The sequence below is a fragment of the Antechinus flavipes genome, chromosome 1 (genome assembly GCF_016432865.1).
Source record: "Antechinus flavipes isolate AdamAnt ecotype Samford, QLD, Australia chromosome 1, AdamAnt_v2, whole genome shotgun sequence".
Classification (NCBI taxonomy): domain Eukaryota; kingdom Metazoa; phylum Chordata; class Mammalia; order Dasyuromorphia; family Dasyuridae; genus Antechinus; species Antechinus flavipes.
Window position 1 is genome coordinate 645,329,102 of NC_067398.1, and position 18,130 is coordinate 645,347,231.

An 18,130-nucleotide genomic window follows, 5' to 3' on the forward strand; every position below is an offset into this window, starting at 1 on the left:
AAATTCAAGATACTATATCTATAGCAATATGCTTTCTTAAAAGGATGTTCTCATTTGCATATTTCCATGAAAACAAAAGTTTTATCTCACAATATTATCTGTTTTGCTGTATTTTTACTTATTTTGTGTGATATACAAAAAGTTCAAGAGACATAGTTTTGGGGATAAGTGATCATTTTCTAATTATACAAGTATGTAATTAATAAAAGGAGTCAATAGCACTATCAAATACCAAAGACCCCTCATAGAATCCATTCGTAACTCAGATTGGTTAAAAAGTAATGAGAGAATGAATACTATATTGAGAGATGAGCCTATTCTACTGAGGAGCTAGGGGATGGACTTTGATCACTTTTGTTCCCAGACCAACACCCAGCCTATTTTAGGCAATCTAGACAAACAATCTACCCCCACCACCTAAACTTGAGTGGAACATAATGAATTTCCCACCTTGGGTTGGTCTGAATAAAACTGAGGAGAAATTAATCCAGTTATCAACAAGGTCCCTCACAAGCTGGCTTGACATAGTAGAGAAAGAGGATATATAAAAGGAAAAAATCCTGCATTTCTCCAATAATGTGAGAATTAATAATATTTTTCTCATTTGTTAAGTATTTTCTAATTACATTTTAATCGGTTTGTCTCCACTTTGGAATGCTGTAAACTACAAAGATGTGCTTATAGCTGGGAATACAATAATAAAAAGACAGACAATCCCTGCTCTGAAGGAGCTGACAACCTGAAGAAGACCATACACAAAAGAAGACAGGAAAGAAAGGGGATGGGCACTAGGTGGTACTAAGCACAGGGATATCTTATATATAGATATTATAGATAATGATTATAATAAATTTAATTATAGATAATAACAGATCCCTCATACTTCTATATAAGATTTATATCTCTATATCCATTATATACTATCCTAATTTGGATATTGTATATTTAAATATGTTCAATATAAATTGGCTCATTACCTTTGACTACATTATATGTAAATCAATAGAATTTGTATGATATATATACCACTATACCTGGTGTGATTAGCAAGAACTGCAATTTTTTTGCCAGGAAAGAAAATATAAGTTAGACATTCTCAATGGAAAGAGAACTGCATTTTCCTTAGAACTATTAGAAAGCTCAGAAATAGGCCTGATGGGATAAAGTTAAAACTAATTTGCCCATTCAACAGAGGAAGACTTTGCTTCTTTCTTTCTTTCTTTCTTTCTTTTTTTTTTTTTTTTTTTTTTTTTTGTGCTGAGGCACTTGGGTTTAAGTGACTTGCCCAGGGCCACACAGCTAGGCAGTATTAAGTGTCTGAGGCCAAATTTGAACTCAGGTCCCTCCTGACTTCAGGGCTGGTACTCTATCCACTGTGCCACCTAGCTGCCCTGAAGACTTTGTTTCAAGGAGGATTCAATTCAATTTACTTAGTGCACAGAGACACAATAGCATGTTAAGTTTGGAGAATGATTTGTAAGTCTAATTTGACTAGAATGTAGAAGTCATGAAAGACTATAGTATAAGATTAAGCTGGAAAAGACGATGGAAACCCAATTGTGTACATCCTTAGAAGTTTTAAAAAGAGTTTTTTCTCCTCAATGCTATGGAATCGAGGAGCCCAAGTCTATGTGGATAAATGCCCAATATTGAAGCAACTCTAATAGGCATACAGCCTATTTTTTAGCTATCCTAAATGGAATGAAGGAAAGAAAAAAAACTTTCTGATACAACTGAGATAGGGGACCAAGAAGATTTTAATTCAGAACTGGCATTAGACACTTAGCTGTTTGATCTTGTTTCAGGTTCCTCAACTGTAAAATGGAGACAATAACAGTAGGATTTTTCTGAGGATATGGAGTGAGGATGCCCATACTCTGTTCCTGAAAGATTTGGTATTGGGTATCAAACTGGACTCTTTGGTAGACACTGATGAGGTGGAACAAATCCCTCTGGACCTTCTGGACACCATCCAGTGGCATGAGACTGAACAGGACTCACAGATATAGCTAGACTTTTTCCTAGAGAAAAAATGAGCAGATTGAGGCAATACCCTGACTTCCTCAGATAAAGGAAGGAATAGAGGAAGCCAAAGGCCAGGAAAAGCAAATAAAATAAAATAAATAAGTATGAACATAGAGGATAGCATGAGAGATGGAGAGAGCAAGACACCCTAGCAAAACTGAACTGGCACCTTGGAGAGCTAGTGGCTGCCAAATGGTTAATATCTGGATGCCCACCCAAAGAGCTGCAAGACCTGTTTACTATTGTGAAAGAGAAAGTAGGCAGAAAAACACATTGCCTCTCTGCATTGGGGAGAAGCACTGGACTTGCACCACTGGCAGGATCTCCAAATGGAGAACAAAGTCTAGGAACATGATAGGCCCCTAGGTAAAGAGCTGCCTGGAAACCTATACCCCTTCACAGTCCTCACTGTCCCTGGTTCCCATAAAAACCAACAGTCTCCAGCTTTATTGAATACTGAAACCACTGTCTCTCTTCTATCCAGGAACCTTTCCCTTCACAAGGGTGCTGGTGTTGGTGGGTTGGAATTATTAATTTAACTGATATGTTTTATTCCTTCTGCATATCCCCTGACCCAGCTAAAGTCTATTTTCGCTTGATAGTTCCCAATTCACTCCCACTGACCTCTCTGTAGCCCTACTAGGGCCCAAGGACTTTGCTGGCAAGGCCTAGAGAACTTCCTCCTTCCAGAGAGACTCCACTGTTGGTTCTATGGATGGCTTCCTTCCTGGAGCCATGGATGCCACTGGGATATCCTCAGCATGACTGTGACACATCTGATACTGAGCTGTAACTGGGCCATTGCACCCCAGATCTTGCCTTGACATTAGAAAGATTCCTAATGATGAAAGATGCTGCCCATCTTCAGAGAAAGAACTGATGGATCCTGAATGTAGATTAAAGATATTTTTTCTTTAATTTCTTTATTTTTCTTGGGGGATTTTTGTTGGGTTTTCTTTCACAACATGATTTACATGGAAATGTGTATTGTATGACTATGCACATAGAACAGGTCAAATTGCTTTCTTTCTCAAAAAGGAGAAGAAAGGAGGGAGAGAATTTGGAATTCAAAATCTGGAGGGAGGGGGGTAAGGAATGTCAAAATTGTTTTTACATGTAATTGGAAGGGATAAAATATCAAATATTAAAAAAAAAAGATTCCTGACTCATAGCCTTCAGTTATAGAGTGGACCAATGGATGTTCTCAATGGAATGATTTACCAAAATTAATGTAAAGGTTGTTCCAAGAAATATGGTCTGATTCTTTTAAGGACTCTTTAAGACTTCTCCCACCTGAGACAAAATCAGGGAAGACTTCTCTAGGACCAAGGAGGTTTAATCAAGATTTACAACAGAAACGTTAGATGGTACTCAGTCTGAGATGAGACAGATTTCTTTCATTTGCACATATAACAATCTTCTTCCTAATAGATTTTAAATTGTTAATTTGCTTTTCCCTTGTAAATAAATCATAGAATATGTATTATTGTGTGGAACCAGAAGAGAAAAAAGGACAGAAGAATGAAGATCCTGAAAAGACCAAGAGAGTAGCAATGGCAGAGAAGAGAATGTAATTTGGATCCAAGTTAATTCTAGAAAGAAGCAGAAAACAATTAGCCTCAAAGGCAAGGGTCTTCTGTATTGGCTCCAAGTGGAGATGAAGTTCAATACGTCTGGGATGAATCTCACCCAGGTAGATTTTACCTTAATGTGACGGAGAAGATCCTCCCGTGGTGAAATAGATTATCTTGGAAAGAAATGAGCGCCCCATAACCAGAAATGGTTAAGCAGAAACTAGAGCATCATAAGGATTTTGTCAAAAAAATTTCCGCTCAGATATTAATTGGATCAAATGATGTCTGAGATTTCCTCCAGCTCTGATATTCTAGGATCCTACAACAAAATTCATTTGAAAAGTTCAAGTCAGAAGGAAATCTTATGAAAAAGAGGTGGAGAAATGTCACGTGTGTTGCTAAATGTGGCCATTGTGTTGATTATTATTGACGAACTATTTTCCCTTTTTTATCATTGTAAGTACTTGTTTCAAGGTGAAGCTCACTGATTTGGGGGGAGGGAAGGAATCTATTCAAAGATTAAAGTGTCAGGGGACTGGTGCCCCTAGGTGACTTTCCCGTGCGTTTCTATTCCCCAGGATTGTGGGCGTCCCCTAGGGAAGTCCTAGTGTCGGGCCACGCTTCCAGCCGCCCCAGATCTTGGGCACAGAGCACACTAAACGGCTGGAAGGGGACTGTGACCTCGGATAAGTAATCGCTACGTCCTCGATTTTATTTCCTGAGTCCTTTTCTGTGTCGGAGGTCCTGCTTCCCCACGCGTTAGTGGCGCCTCAGAATTCCCCCCGCATCAGGGATCCCTACCCGCACGATGCTCAAGTTCCGGGAACTGGCCCTTTAAGGTCTCACTTCAGCCTCGGGGCCTGAGAGCTGGGCAGCACCCCCAGGCCAGGATTGAGTCCTGGGTGTGGGGGCACGTCACGGATCCGGGGAGCGGGGCCTTGAGCAAGAAACGGGATGGGATGGAGCGGGGGGTTCCCAGAAATAACCCCGGGACTGAGCCCGGAGGTAGAGAAACAGGAGAGACCGAGGGACGCAAGAGAAACCCACAGAGAAAAGCGGGGGAGAGAAACAGGGAAACAGATCCGAAGGGGCAGAGACGGAAAAGGGCGATTCAGGACTAAGAGAGAGAAGGGAGGTTCAGAAGGAGACGCTGGAGAGGTCAGAATGGGGCCGCCTCTGCTTAGGCAGCGCTCCGCAGGCCCCCACCATCAGCGGACCTCCGCCCCAAGCTAGCGAAAGAGGATGGGCCCGGCCTGGGACGGACAAGGGGACTGTCTTGTTCTCCGGCGGCCGCCAGGTGGCGCTGTTGGGAGCGCGGGGCAGCCGGGGCAACGCGGAGGAGCGAGAGCCGAGGAGCCCGAGATCCGCAGGTTCACCGGGGACACCGGGGCGGGAAGGGGAGGCCTCCGCCGGCGTGGGTTTGGATCCCGATTTAATGCTCCCACGAGCCGGAGGACAGGGCCACCCTTGACATCGACAAATGGGTGTTATGGGCCCTTACTGCGACTAGGGAGCCCCCTACCATCAAGGCTGCCCCGGGGCCTCCGGCTCCGACGTGCCCCGACGTCCTGGGTCCTGGGCTCCAAGTTCCGCTCCTGGTCATGACACCCTGTGTTCCCAGTCTCTGCCCCACAACACACACACTCCCGGCTCAGATAGCCTGTGTCTGAGGCCCTCGTGGCTCTGATTCTCTATCTTCCATGTTCTAAGGACCACTAGCCCCAGCCCTCAGCCCTGACTTCCTGCTTTCTAAGTCCCACCCCCAGCTCGGTCATCCAGTGTTCTCTGTTCTAAAACCGGTCCCAGGTCTGACATCCTCTGTTCTAAGGTCCCTCCAGGGCTGGCATCCATACTGCGTAGTCCCTCCTTGGCTCTGACATTCTGCGTTATAAGTTCTAATAACCCTCCCCGCTCTGACACCCCGTGTTCTGTGTTCTAAGGGCCCTTCCATCTCCAACATTCTGTATTATTCTTTAAGCATTCTTCCAGTTCTGACACCCCGTGTTCTGTGTTCTAAGGGCCCTTCCATCTCCAACGTTCTGTATTATTCTTTAAGGATTCTTCCAGTTCTGACAGCCCGTGTTCTGTGTTCTAAGGGCCCTTCCATCTCCAACATTCTGTATTATTCTTTAAGGATTCTTCCAGTTCTGGCACCCCGTGTTCTGTGTTCTAAGGGCCCTTCCATCTCCAACGTTCTGTATTATTCTTTAAGCATTCTTCCAGTTCTGACACCCCGTGTTCTGTGTTCTAAGGGCCCTTCCATCTCCAACGTTCTGTATTATTCTTTAAGCATTCTTCCAGTTCTGACACCCCGTGTTCTGTGATCTAAGGGCCCTTCCATCTCCAACATTCTGTATTATTCTTTAAGGATTCTTCCAGTTCTGGCACCCCGTGTTCTGTGTTCTAAGGGCCCTTCCATCTCCAACGTTCTGTATTATTCTTTAAGCATTCTTCCAGTTCTGACACCCCGTGTTCTGTGTTGTAAGGACCCTTCCATCTCCAACATTCTGTATTATTCTTTAAGCATTCTTCCAGTTCTGGCACCCTGTGTTCTGTGTTGTAAGGACCCTTCCATCTCCAACATTCTGTATTATTCTTTAAGCATTCTTCCAGTTCTGGCACCCCGTGTTCTGTGTTCTAAGAGCCCTTCCATCTCCAACATTCTGTATTATTCTTTAAGGATTCTTCCAGTTCTGGCACCCCGTGTTCTGTGTTCTAAGGGCCCTTCCATCTCCAACATTCTGTATTATTCTTTAAGATTCTTCCAGTTCTGGCACCCCGTGTTCTGTGTTCTAAGGGCCCTTCCATCTCCAACATTCTGTATTATTCTTTAAGGATTCTTCCAGTTCTGGCACCCCGTGTTCTGTGTTCTAAGGGCCCTTCCATCTCCAACATTCTGTATTATTCTTTAAGGATTCTTCCAGTTCTGGCACCCCGTGTTCTGTGTTCTAAGGGCCCTTCCAGCTCCAACGTTCTGTATTATTCTTTAAGCATTCTTCCAGTTCTGACACCCCGTGTTCTGTGTTCTAAGGGCCCTTCCATCTCCAACGTTCTGTATTATTCTTTAAGGATTCTTCCAGTTCTGGCACCCCGTGTTCTGTGTTCTAAGGGCCCTTCCATCTCCAACGTTCTGTATTATTCTTTAAGGATTCTTCCAGTTCTGACACCCCGTGTTCTGTGTTCTAAGGGCCCTTCCATCTCCAACGTTCTGTATTATTCTTTAAGCATTCTTCCAGTTCTGACACCCCGTGTTCTGTGTTCTAAGGGCCCTTCCACCTCCAACGTTCTGTATTATTCTTTAAGCATTCTTCCAGTTCTGGCACCCCGTGTTCTGTGATCTAAGGGCCCTTCCACCTCCAACATTCTGTATTATTCTTTAAGCATTCTTCCAGTTCTGACACCCCGTGTTCTGTGTTCTAAGGGCCCTTCCATCTCCAACATTCTGTATTATTCTTTAAGCATTCTTCCAGTTCTGACACCCCGTGTTCTGTGTTCTAAGGGCCCTTCCATCTCCAACATTCTGTATTATTCTTTAAGGATTCTTCCAGTTCTGGCACCCCGTGTTCTGTGTTCTAAGGGCCCTTCCATCTCCAACATTCTGTATTATTCTTTAAGCATTCTTCCAGTTCTGGCACCCCGTGTTCTGTGTTCTAAGGGCCCTTCCATCTCCAACATTCTGTATTATTCTTTAAGGATTCTTCCAGTTCTGGCACCCCGTGTTCTGTGTTCTAAGGGCCCTTCCATCTCCAACATTCTGTATTATTCTTTAAGGATTCTTCCAGTTCTGGCACCCCATGTTCTGTGATCTAAGGGCCCTTCCATCTCCAACATTCTGTATTATTCTTTAAGCATTCTTCCAGTTCTGACACCCCATGTTCTGTGTTCTAAGGGCCCTTCCATCTCCAACATTCTGTATTATTCTTTAAGGATTCTCGCAGGTCTGCATTGTGGTTCTAAGTTTTAAGGGCTCTCAGCTCAAACATTCTTTATTGTTCTATCTTAAGCACTCTTCCAGGCCTGATATTCTGTATTCCATATTCTAAAATTCCTCTAAGCTCTGATAGTCTTATGTTGTAATGTTCCTCTCAATTCTGCTATTCTGTCTTCTGAGTCCCCTCCTAACTCTAGCATTTTAGCAATTTTGGCCCATTGTGGCTGCCCTGACATATCCCTTGCTCAACAGGGCAAAGAGACACCTGCACAGGGAAGAAAAGGACTGAGGAAAGCTGAAATGAAGTAAATACCCATACTTTCTCTCCCCAACCTACCTACATCATTGGGCTCTCCTCATGTCAACCTCCTTTCTTCCTCCTCCCATTCCAATTTCTCACCCTTCTTCCCCCTTCTTTCCTTCCCACTCCCCTCATTTTCCATCTTTCTTTTTCCTCATCCTACTGTCTCCCTCATCTCCTCCCTCTTCCTTTCTCCTTTGTCACCTCAGAGGCCTCAGAAGCCCCAGCCCTTATTTGGTCAGTCATTCCCTTGCAACACTTTCAACAATTGATCATTCATTCTTGCATTAAAGATCCCCTGGCCAATTGGTTGAGTCCCCAGTGAGGCAGCTTTTACTATTCACAGGTTGTTGTTTGTCTTTGTTCCATTGGGCAACACAGTTCCGTTCCCTCCCTTCCTTCCTTCCTTCCTTCCTTCCTTCCTTCCTTCTTCCTTCCTTCCTTCCTTTCTTCCCTCCTTCCTTCCTTCCTTCTTCCTTCATTCCTTCCTTTCCTCCCTCCTTCCTTCCTTTCTTCCCTCCTTCCTTCCTTCCTTCTCTCCTTCCCTCCTTCTCTCCTTCCTTCCTTTCTTCCCTCCTTCCAACCTTTCCTTCTTCCTTTCCTCCTTCTTTCTTTCCTTCCTTCCTTCCCTTTTCTACTCTCTCCCTTCTCTCCCTCTGTCCATACAGGGAATCATACTCATTCCTTCAGGTGCTCTACCCAAATATAAATTTTGATCGATGAAACCTGGAAAGACATTTTGGGATTTACAGCCTAGATTTCTTTCTTAGGGCTCATACCTTAAATTCAAATCACTAAGACTCTCATTGATTGACAATAGGTCTCAGTCCAAGTTTGAACTTGATCAGTGTTTTAGCCCTAATATCCCAGAATGAGTATAAAGAGCAATTATTTCTGTTTTTGACCAGAAACCCTGAGGACCTTCCCTTCCCAGATTGATTTTTTTTTACTAAGTAAAAAAGGCCATCCTCTACTTATTTCTTACTCATCCTTAATCACTGATTGGATGTTGTATCAGTCAAACTGAGACCTGTTTTAAAGGCCAAGTTCTCCCACTGTATCCAGGGCCATCTCCAATCATCCTGATCTAAAAAATAGATCAATGGCTGTGGGGGAGACAATGAGGCAGATCACCTTGCACAGCCTCCACTTAAATTCAATTCACTTGAAAATCATGGCATCAGCTCCCTGATGTCATGATTCTCTGAATGAAGGACAAACAACAAAGATCTCCTAGTGAGGGAAAATTCATTACCCATCTCTCTCTCTGTCTGTCTCTCTCTCTCTCTCTCTCTCTCTCTCTCTCACACACACACACACACACACACACACACACACACAGAGAGAGAGAGAGCCCATTCCACTTTTGGATAAGATAGCTTCAATTCTTAGGAAGTTATCTTAACCCTCCCTACCCCCACATTGGCCTCTTCCTTCTCCTTGTGTCCAGTATGGGTGGAGTACCCCATTTCTGGACATGACTCACAGCAAAGATCTAGAGCTCCTCCTCATTGTGGAAAGCATTTTGTAGAGCAGAGGGCTCTGGGGATAGTGTTGCCTTCCCACTTTGAGAATTTCCATTGAGCAATCACCTTTGACCCAACTCCAGCCCCATTCTGCAGAAATCTTGTTTTTCAACTGCCTGGCCCCATACCTAGTTAGAACAAGTGACTTCATCCATGTGGGCATTTCTGCCACTGACACAGATTGCAAGTCATTGACAGTCAACAGATTCGAGATTTGGAACTAGAAGGGACTCATCTCCTTAGGAGATAAGGCTGACCATGTCATTTCCTTTTCAATGGTTCTACCACAATTACTGTTGTCAAAAAATCTGTCACCAACTAGTGTGGAGCCTCTGATCTACTCAGCTTAACTTAACACATTTATTAAACACCTAGTACATACAATAAGAAAAAAATGAAATCATTCCTGCTAGAAAATAAATATTAGGTAATTTGTAAAGAGAAAGAGTACAAAGAACTGAGGGAATGGAAAGAGGCTTCCATTAGGAAGTGGCACTTGGGTGCTTTGAGCCACAAGAGAGCTAAGGTTTCTAAGAAGAGGGAGGGAAATTCAGGAATGAGAGCCATCTTCACTAGGCAGGGACAAAACTTGGAGACAGGAGATGGACTACTTTGCCCTGAAACTACTAATTCACATTAGCTAGAATGTAGAGTATAGGAAGGGAAATGGTATGGAAAAAAAAATCTAGAAAATTAGACTGGAGGCAAGAATGTAGGTACCAAGCTAGGAAGTTTATAATTTATTCTAGAGGCAATGGGGGGGTCACTGACAACTCTCTGAGCAGACAAGTTCCGTGTTTGACCCTGGAGTCAGAACAAGAGTTCAAATCTGGTCACTTACTAGCTGTGTGACTTTGGGCAAGTCACTTAATCCTGTCCTCCCGTCATTAATCCTGTCACCTCAGTTCCTCATCTGTGAAATGAATTGAAGGAGGAACTGCAAAACTACTATAGTATTTTTACTAAGAAAACCCCAAATGGGGTCGTGGAGAGTTGGGCATGATTGATTGAAACAATAACAACAAAAGTGGAAAGTCTCTGGAAAATGGAGAGACTTGAAGTAAAAGAACAATTAGGAAACTATTAGTCCCTTCAAGAGGTAACAAAGGATTGATCTAAAGAGGAAGCCATGTGAGAGGGGAGAAGATGGAAGAGAGAGATACTGTGTAGTAGGAGCTACAAGCCTTGGGAATGTGTTGGGTGGGGGGAAGGAGAAAAGGTAAAGGAGAGGAGAGAGTCAAAAATTACCCTGAAGTTTTCACAGAGGGTAAAGGAAATATGGTGATGAACTAAATAAAAACAGGTAAGTTTGGAGGAGGAATAAGTTTAGGGAAGACTATAACAAATACACAGAATCACAGTTCTTGGAGCAGGAAGGGCTTTCAAAAGTCACCTAGGCCAATTCCCTCATTTTGCAGATAAGGAAACTGAGACCAGGAAGATTAAATAACTTGCTCATGGCCATATAAGTAGTATCAGATGTGGGAGTTGAATCTGCAGCCTAGAATCCATAACTACATAGCTCCATAACATAAACTCTTTCCGCTATATCATGCTGAACATTTCAAGTTGGAAATGTCTGTGGAACTTCCAGTTGAAGAGGTCCAACAGATAGTTGGCAATGTGGAATTAGAACCAGGGAGAGAGATTAAGACTGAATATGTACATTTTGGAGTTGTTGACATGGAGATGAAAGCTGAATTTATAGGAAAAGGAGTTTGATAAGATTCCTGCAAGTGTAGAGAGAAGAGAAGATGGGATACAACAGAACTGTAAGGTCTGGAGATGGATGGTGCTAAGAAGTCAGAGAGGATTTGTCATGTAGAAGGAGAATCAGGAAGAGACCAGTGTCACCAAAGCCAAGGAATGAGAGGGCATCTCTCTCTCCCTTTCTCTCTTCCTGTCTCTCTTCTTTCCTCCCTCTTTCTTCCCCTTCCTCTCTGTATCTCCTTATTCTCTCCTCTTTCTTTTTCTCCCTCCCTTTCTCTTTCTCTCTCCCCAGTCTTTCTCCCTCCCTCCTCTGTTCTTTCTTCTTCTCTCATTCCTCACTCTTTCTTTCCCTCTATTTTTCCATCTTTCTTTCCTTCTCCCCCTCTCTTTTTCCTTCCTTTCCTCCCTCCCTCTTTCTCTCTCTCTTTTTCTCTTTATGTGTCTATCTTTCTGTCTCTGTCTCTTCCTTCTTCCCCCCAACCCCCGCTTCATTCTTCGTTCTTCCTTCTCCTCCCCCCCCCCCGTTTCTCTTTCTCTCTCTCTCTCTCTCTCTCTCTCTCTCTCTCTTCTCTCTCTCTCTCTCTCTCTCTCTCTCTCTCTCTCTCCTCCCCCTTCTGTGTTCTCAGCTTCAAGGATAATAACCTTTCCTCCTCCTCTTCCTCCCACTGGGATGCCCAATGCCTATTTGTTCTATTATTTTCTGAGACCTGGAGTCTCTATGTCTCTCTTTAAAAATAAAAACAAAAACAAATTTTAAAAGCTAGTCTATCAACTCTGGTTTAACCATAGCAATTAACTCCTAACAAGAATGAACAAAAATCAGAATTGGGGAAACTGGAATGTTGCAAGATGTTCTGAAGGCCAGCAGTTACCATCCCATGTACAGCTGGCCTTTCTGGATCTCAGTGGCACTTGGCCTAATTCTTGCTTCCTTCACTGACTCAGCTCTTTAGATTATTTTATAAAGAGTCCACCTCCACTCAATCATTCTGGCTTTCCCATAACATCCCCCCAAAAAAACTCTCGAGGTTTTAATTTTCCCCACATCCTTCATCCCAACCCTGTCATCTAGATTCATTGACATCTCAGAAGATTCATCTGCCTCATGATTTGATCTTAAATCTTCTTTGCTTCAGAGCGGGAAGTTATCATAGGATCATAGTTGAGAGGGACCATAGCGACCCTCTAGAAAAAGCCCTCTCACTCTATATTTAAGGAAACTGAGATCTTAAAAAAAGGTGACTTGTCCAGCTAATGACACAGACAAAATTTTAACCCAGATCCTTCAAGTCCGGATTCTATTCCCATTGTATCTTGTTACCTCCGTATCTTAACTCATTCTGTGAGTTAGTGGTAAGGGAACAACCTGCTAATGGCTATTGGGAATCTAATTCTGACCAGCAGAATAGATCCCTTCATGTTAGAGGATAATAACAATACAAGGAGACTGAAAGGCAGTAGCATTCTCTGACCTCTCTCCTCTTTCCTCTTGCCTCCAATTTATTTTATTCCCAATTCATAAGCAACATCTGCGTCAGTAAAGGCTGATTTGCAATTCTTTCAAGTATGTTATGATTCACAGCTGTGGGGACTTTTGGAGAACCTACAACTCCTTAATGGTACAGTCCCCTTTAACCCTTTATAGGCTTTCTGGGGCCTAACAAGACCCAGGCATGTTCTTAACAAGTTAGGTACCAATAAATCAGACCCTTCTTCAGCTCTAGCATCCTCCTTGATTGGGGAGGGAGTCAATATGAGACTAACAACCCAACTTTACTGCAAGAAGCACAATTCTATTGGGCTGGCTGCAATGTTTGGATGCCAAATGTACTTTTGCTAAAAAAAAAAAAAAAAAAATTATTTCATGGAGAACTCACACAGGGCAATTGCTCACAAGGTGGTTAGAAAAAAGACACTCTCATGGTTTCTATCAAGAACTTTAGAATCGATTTATGACATGGGAGCCATTGACACAGGACCGCCCAGCATGGCATGTCTTATCAGAGAAGGTGCTGTGCTCTATGAGCAAAGCAAAACTGAATTAGCCCAAAAGAAATGTGAGGTGAGCAAAATTAGATTAATCATCCCAAAAGTTCATATGGATTATTTGTGTTTGATACAGATGTGGCAGAGCATTCTGAGTTCTTACTGGTCTAATCAGCCATAATCAGACACACTGTAATTCGACTCCAACATAGTGATGTCATTTTGGTCCTCTTTGAAAATGGATAGCAACCAGCCAATGACAAGTGTCTAAAATGAGAACTGTCCCCCAGATATATATCTTCCCTTCCCACCTTGGGACTGCTCTGTGGTCCCTTACCTGTAGAATCCCAGTAATCCTCTAGGGCAAAGATTCTTTAGCTTCTCTGTGTCTTGGACCTTTTAAGCACTCTGTTGAGGCCTATGAATCCTTTTTTCAGAATAATGATTCTTTTTTTAAAATTCCTAATTGAAGGAAATTCTAAATTTCACTTAGAAGTCAATGAAAATAAAAAATGCAGTCTTTTCCCATATAAATTCATGGACCCCAAACCAAACAATTGAGCTTGTTACCTGCTTCCCACCCCACCCCACCCCCACATCTCTGACAGCCAAGCCCTCAAGAGAGCAGAAGTAGTTGTTAGAAATCCAAAATATGGAAAGTGAGTCGGCTGATTAATAAAAAGAGATTTCCCCTTCTTCTTAGCTGGCTGAGGAAGACTGCCCTTTGACCCTGTCAGTCCTTCCCTGCCCGTATGGTGGGTGTTGTTGGTTGATATTATATGAAGAAGTTAGACCTTGGGAGAATATGGGAACTGAAATTTCCATCAGCTAGATGGAGAGGAAGACTTTCTTCCCTGAATAGAATTGGGGATCTTTCCCAATCTCACATGAGTAAGCAAGATGTGAGTAACAGATGAGCTGCAGTGAGTGACAGATCACAAGAGACTTCAAAAGAGCAGATTGCCCAATAAGCCCTTCTGTCAGCTCTTACCCTAAACAAAATGGTCCCTTTTTAGGCCTGGGGCTGGGACTGAGCTCTTTTATCCATCTACCTCTTCCAGAGGGAAGTGGCAAGGTACTTCCAAATGTGGGGTCTCCCTTGTTATAGACAGATACACAAGGGATCACTTAAATATTAAGTCTTTCCCCTAGTCTATGTACTCTGGGTCCTCTGATTAATCTTCTTTCCTCAGAACATAGTAGTAAACCCCATTTCAGATGCTAACTAGCCATTTGACGACGGGCAAGTCACTGAACCTCAAGAAACCTTGCTTTTCTTACTTATAAAATGGGATGTATAGAAACCTTAAGAGGAAACATGGCAAGCCAATGGAAAGCTTGCTGCCTCAGAGTTAGGAAGGCTTGACACTCTGACACATTCTGGCTATGTGATCTTGGACTGGTCACTTAACTTCCAAGCACTCTAGGCAGCTCTCTAAGAATATAAGTTGCAGAAAAGGTGCTGACCTGCATTGGTGGATGGAGTGTTTCCATTTAGGAATTCTTCATACCTACGAAATCACAAGCTGTCTGGTGGTACAGTAGATAGAGAGCTAAGACTAGAGTCAAATCCTGCTTAGATATTTACTAGCTATGGGCAAATCACTTAGCTACTTTCTGTCTCATTTTATAAACTCTAAAATGGGGATAATAAGAGCACTTAGCTTCACCCTGGGCAAGTTACTTAACCTCTGTGTGCCTCAGTTTCCTTGATTGTAAAATGGAAATAATAGCATTACCTTCAAGGATTATTATAAGGTTCAAATAAGATAATATTTGTAAAATGCTAAGCATAGTACCTGGCACAATCATGGCTCTGAACAAATCTTTGTTCCTTTCCCTATTTCAGATACTTTTAGTATTTACCTCATAACATTGTGGTAAGACTTAGATAAGATAACATAAATAACATACTTTGTAAACATTAAGGTGCTATATATAAAATATAATTATTATAATTATTATTCTTTATAATATTATTATTCAAGTAAGGTAATATTTGTAAAGCACCTGGCACAGGGTAAGCACTTAATACATGCTTTCTCCCTTTCCTTCCCTCTTCTTTTTACCTGCAAGCCTGTGCCATCCCATGGTATGGTACTAAAAAAAAAAAATACTTCCTAAGGAGTAGAGAGACCAGGGTCTTAGCTGTAACCCTCACATTAAGTGACCTTGAACAAGACCCTTTCCTTACTCTGGACTGTGCAAGGAGGGTTTGGAACAAATGTCTTCTGAGGGCCCTTTTTACCAATCTATGATCTAAGGACTCTTCTAGGATCCTACAATCCCATACCTTCTAGTCTCACAACCTAAAGAGACCATGCAGTACCTTGGCTAAGGGGCTGAACCTGGCTTATAGGGTTTCAGCTCAGATCCCACTTCTGACAGCTGCACTTGAAGTGTGACACCCAACTCAACTTCTGTTTACCTAAGGCAAATTCCTGGGAGTTATTTGCTAAATCCCAGTAGGCTTGCATTCTGGGCCAGTGGAAGGAATTCCTTGCCAAGAGTTTCCCAATGGCTGTATATTTTTACTACCCAGTGGACATTAACGTCTCAGAAGCTCAATGTCCTTCTCTGTTGAATGAGTTGGATGAGATAAAAGTTTAAGGTCCCATGGCTTCTACGGTTTATGATCCTATAACCCTAGGTCGACAGTCAGTCAGTATTTATTAAGTGATTACTATATGCCAGGCATTCTAAATGTTGGGAAAAGAAAGGCAAAAATATAGACTCCGCCCTCAAAGAGTTCAGATTCTCATTGGAAGCACTTGGTACAGTGCCTGATACATTGTAAGCACTATATAAGTGTTATATATTATAATAATGATAATAATAACCATTCTTGTTTTTAATGGGAGAGAAGCACTCTAGTAGCATTGCATTTTCAGAATGGGGAATTCCTAGATGCCCTCAAGGCAGTGTAAGAGAAGGGAAAGAACCCTTTAATAGGGGGATGGAACTCTCAGAGATTCTTAGGCAGGACATCCCCATCAAAGCCATCTCCATGACTCCAGTATCCCTCTGAGATATCCCAGGCAAATCCAGGAGTTAGAAAGAAGTGGGGGAAGAAAAAGAATAATACCTATGAAAATTTGGGGGGGGGGAACAAAATTCACCCTATTCATAGTGGATAGAGTGCTGGATATGGAGGCAGAAAGACCTAACTTCTAATCCTGCCTCTAATATTAGCTTTGTGATCCAGATGAATCACTTAATCTTTATTGTCTGCCTCAGTGTTTTCATCTGTAAAATGGGGATAGTTATAGCAGGGTTGTTGAGAGCATCAAATGAGGTAAAGGACTGGGTAAACGCTGGTTATTGTTATTTTCATAAGTCACTGATTCACCAGCATCACCACTGGCTGATTATGGCTGTGCTTTCTGGGAATTCTATCTAGCCCAGAAGCCTGCTATACCAGGCATACCTAAAGAAATGGAAGGATGGGGTGGGATGGGAAGGGCGAAAATGGAGCAGATTCACAGAATATAGGTGTATTGCTGGGGAGAGCAAATAAAGGCTTTATGCTTATTATTAATTTTTATTCACACTTCTCTAATGTTTAAAAGTTTGAAAGTGGTTAAGATTATGAAGAAAGTGCTTTCTTCATAATGACCCTGAAAGAAAGATAGTGAGATTATTATTTTTTCATTTTGTAGATAAGGAAAGTAAGGCTTAGAAAGGTTAAGTGCTTTGCCCACAAGGAAACAGCCCAGAAATTTTGAATCCAGGACTTGAACTTCCAGCCGCAGTTTCTTCATATGCAAAGTGAGGGAGTTGGATTAGTTGGGCCTTAAATCCTAGCTTTCAATCTATGACGCTGTGATCCGTTTATCTCTCTGTCCCCGCCAGTTTCTCCCCACCCCCAGCACTGCAAGGTCTTCAAAGGAAGTTCAGAATTTACCCAGAAATCCCACGAGTAGCCATCAGGGCAAAAAAAGGCCCTCACACAATGAGAAAATCTGTTCAAGGTCAGGGGCGGGGATAGAGAGGAATCTAATGTACTTTCCTGATGGCTATTTTAAAGGGACTGAGAAAAGCGGATCTCACAGCTGAATAACTAAACTACCTTTCTCCACTATTCCTGATCCCATAACCACCTTCCTTCTTGCCTCTCCAAGCTCCCAAAGCCTTCTTCCACAGCCCAAGTGGTCATATCCCATTTATCAATGTTCTTCCTAAAATGGGGCATCCAGAAGGGAACAGGAACCAGATATGATCTGAACAAAGAGAGAATGACTGGCAGTGACGCCTCAGATATTCACTGCCTGTGTAACCCTGGGCAAGTCACTTAATCCCTGTTTATCTCAGTTTCCTCATCTGTAAAATGGGGAAAATAATATCACCAATCTCTCAAGGTGATCATGAGGATCAATGAACCAAGACTTGTAAAGTGCTTAGCAGGGTGGCTGGCTCATAGTAAGTACTCCATAAATATTAGCTATTATTAGCTACTATTTTCTTTTTTTTTTAATAACTTTTTATTGATAGAACCCATGCCAGGGTAATTTTTTTACAGCATTATCCCTTGCATTCACTTCTGTTCCGATTTTTCCCCTCCCTCCCTCCACCCCCTCCCCTAGATGGCAAGCAGTCCTTTACATGTTGAATAGGTTACAGTATATCCTAGATACAATATATGTGCGCAGAACTGAACAGTTTTCTTGTTGCACAGGGAGAATTGAATTCAGAAGGTAGAAATAACCCGGGAAGAAAAACAAAAATGCAAGCAGTTTATATTCATTTCCCAGTGTTCTTTCTTTGGGTGTAACTGCTTCTGTCCATCTTTGATCTGAATTAACTCTCTTTATCGAAGAGATCCACTTTCATCAGAATATATCCTCAAAAGGTATCGTTGTTGAGGTATATAATGATCTCCTGGTTCTGCTCATTTCACTTTAGCTACTATTTTCTAAGATTCTTTGATTCTAGACTTTCTATAGAAGTAGGGAAATGAAGTAACAGCAAGCCTGCATAATCCTCATCTCTATTTCCATAGCATTTAATGGGTACAAGAAGTTCCTCCCAAGAACCCTGTAGGGCAGCAACTACAAGAATCACTATCCCCATTTTACAA

The 18,130-nt window shown here is 42.4% G+C and overlaps 1 long non-coding RNA gene across 1 annotated transcript; it reads right to left on the reverse strand.

Moving 5' to 3' along the window:
• Positions 1 to 1,224: 1,224 nt before the first annotated feature.
• On the reverse strand, positions 1,225 to 9,093 carry LOC127544552 (uncharacterized). The gene is made up of 2 exons (XR_007949469.1): positions 6,954 to 9,093; positions 1,225 to 5,628 (listed from the first exon to the last, which is right to left on the reverse strand). It is a non-coding gene; the product is annotated as an uncharacterized LOC127544552 (long non-coding RNA).
• Between the last annotated feature and the right edge of the window lie 9,037 nt (positions 9,094 to 18,130).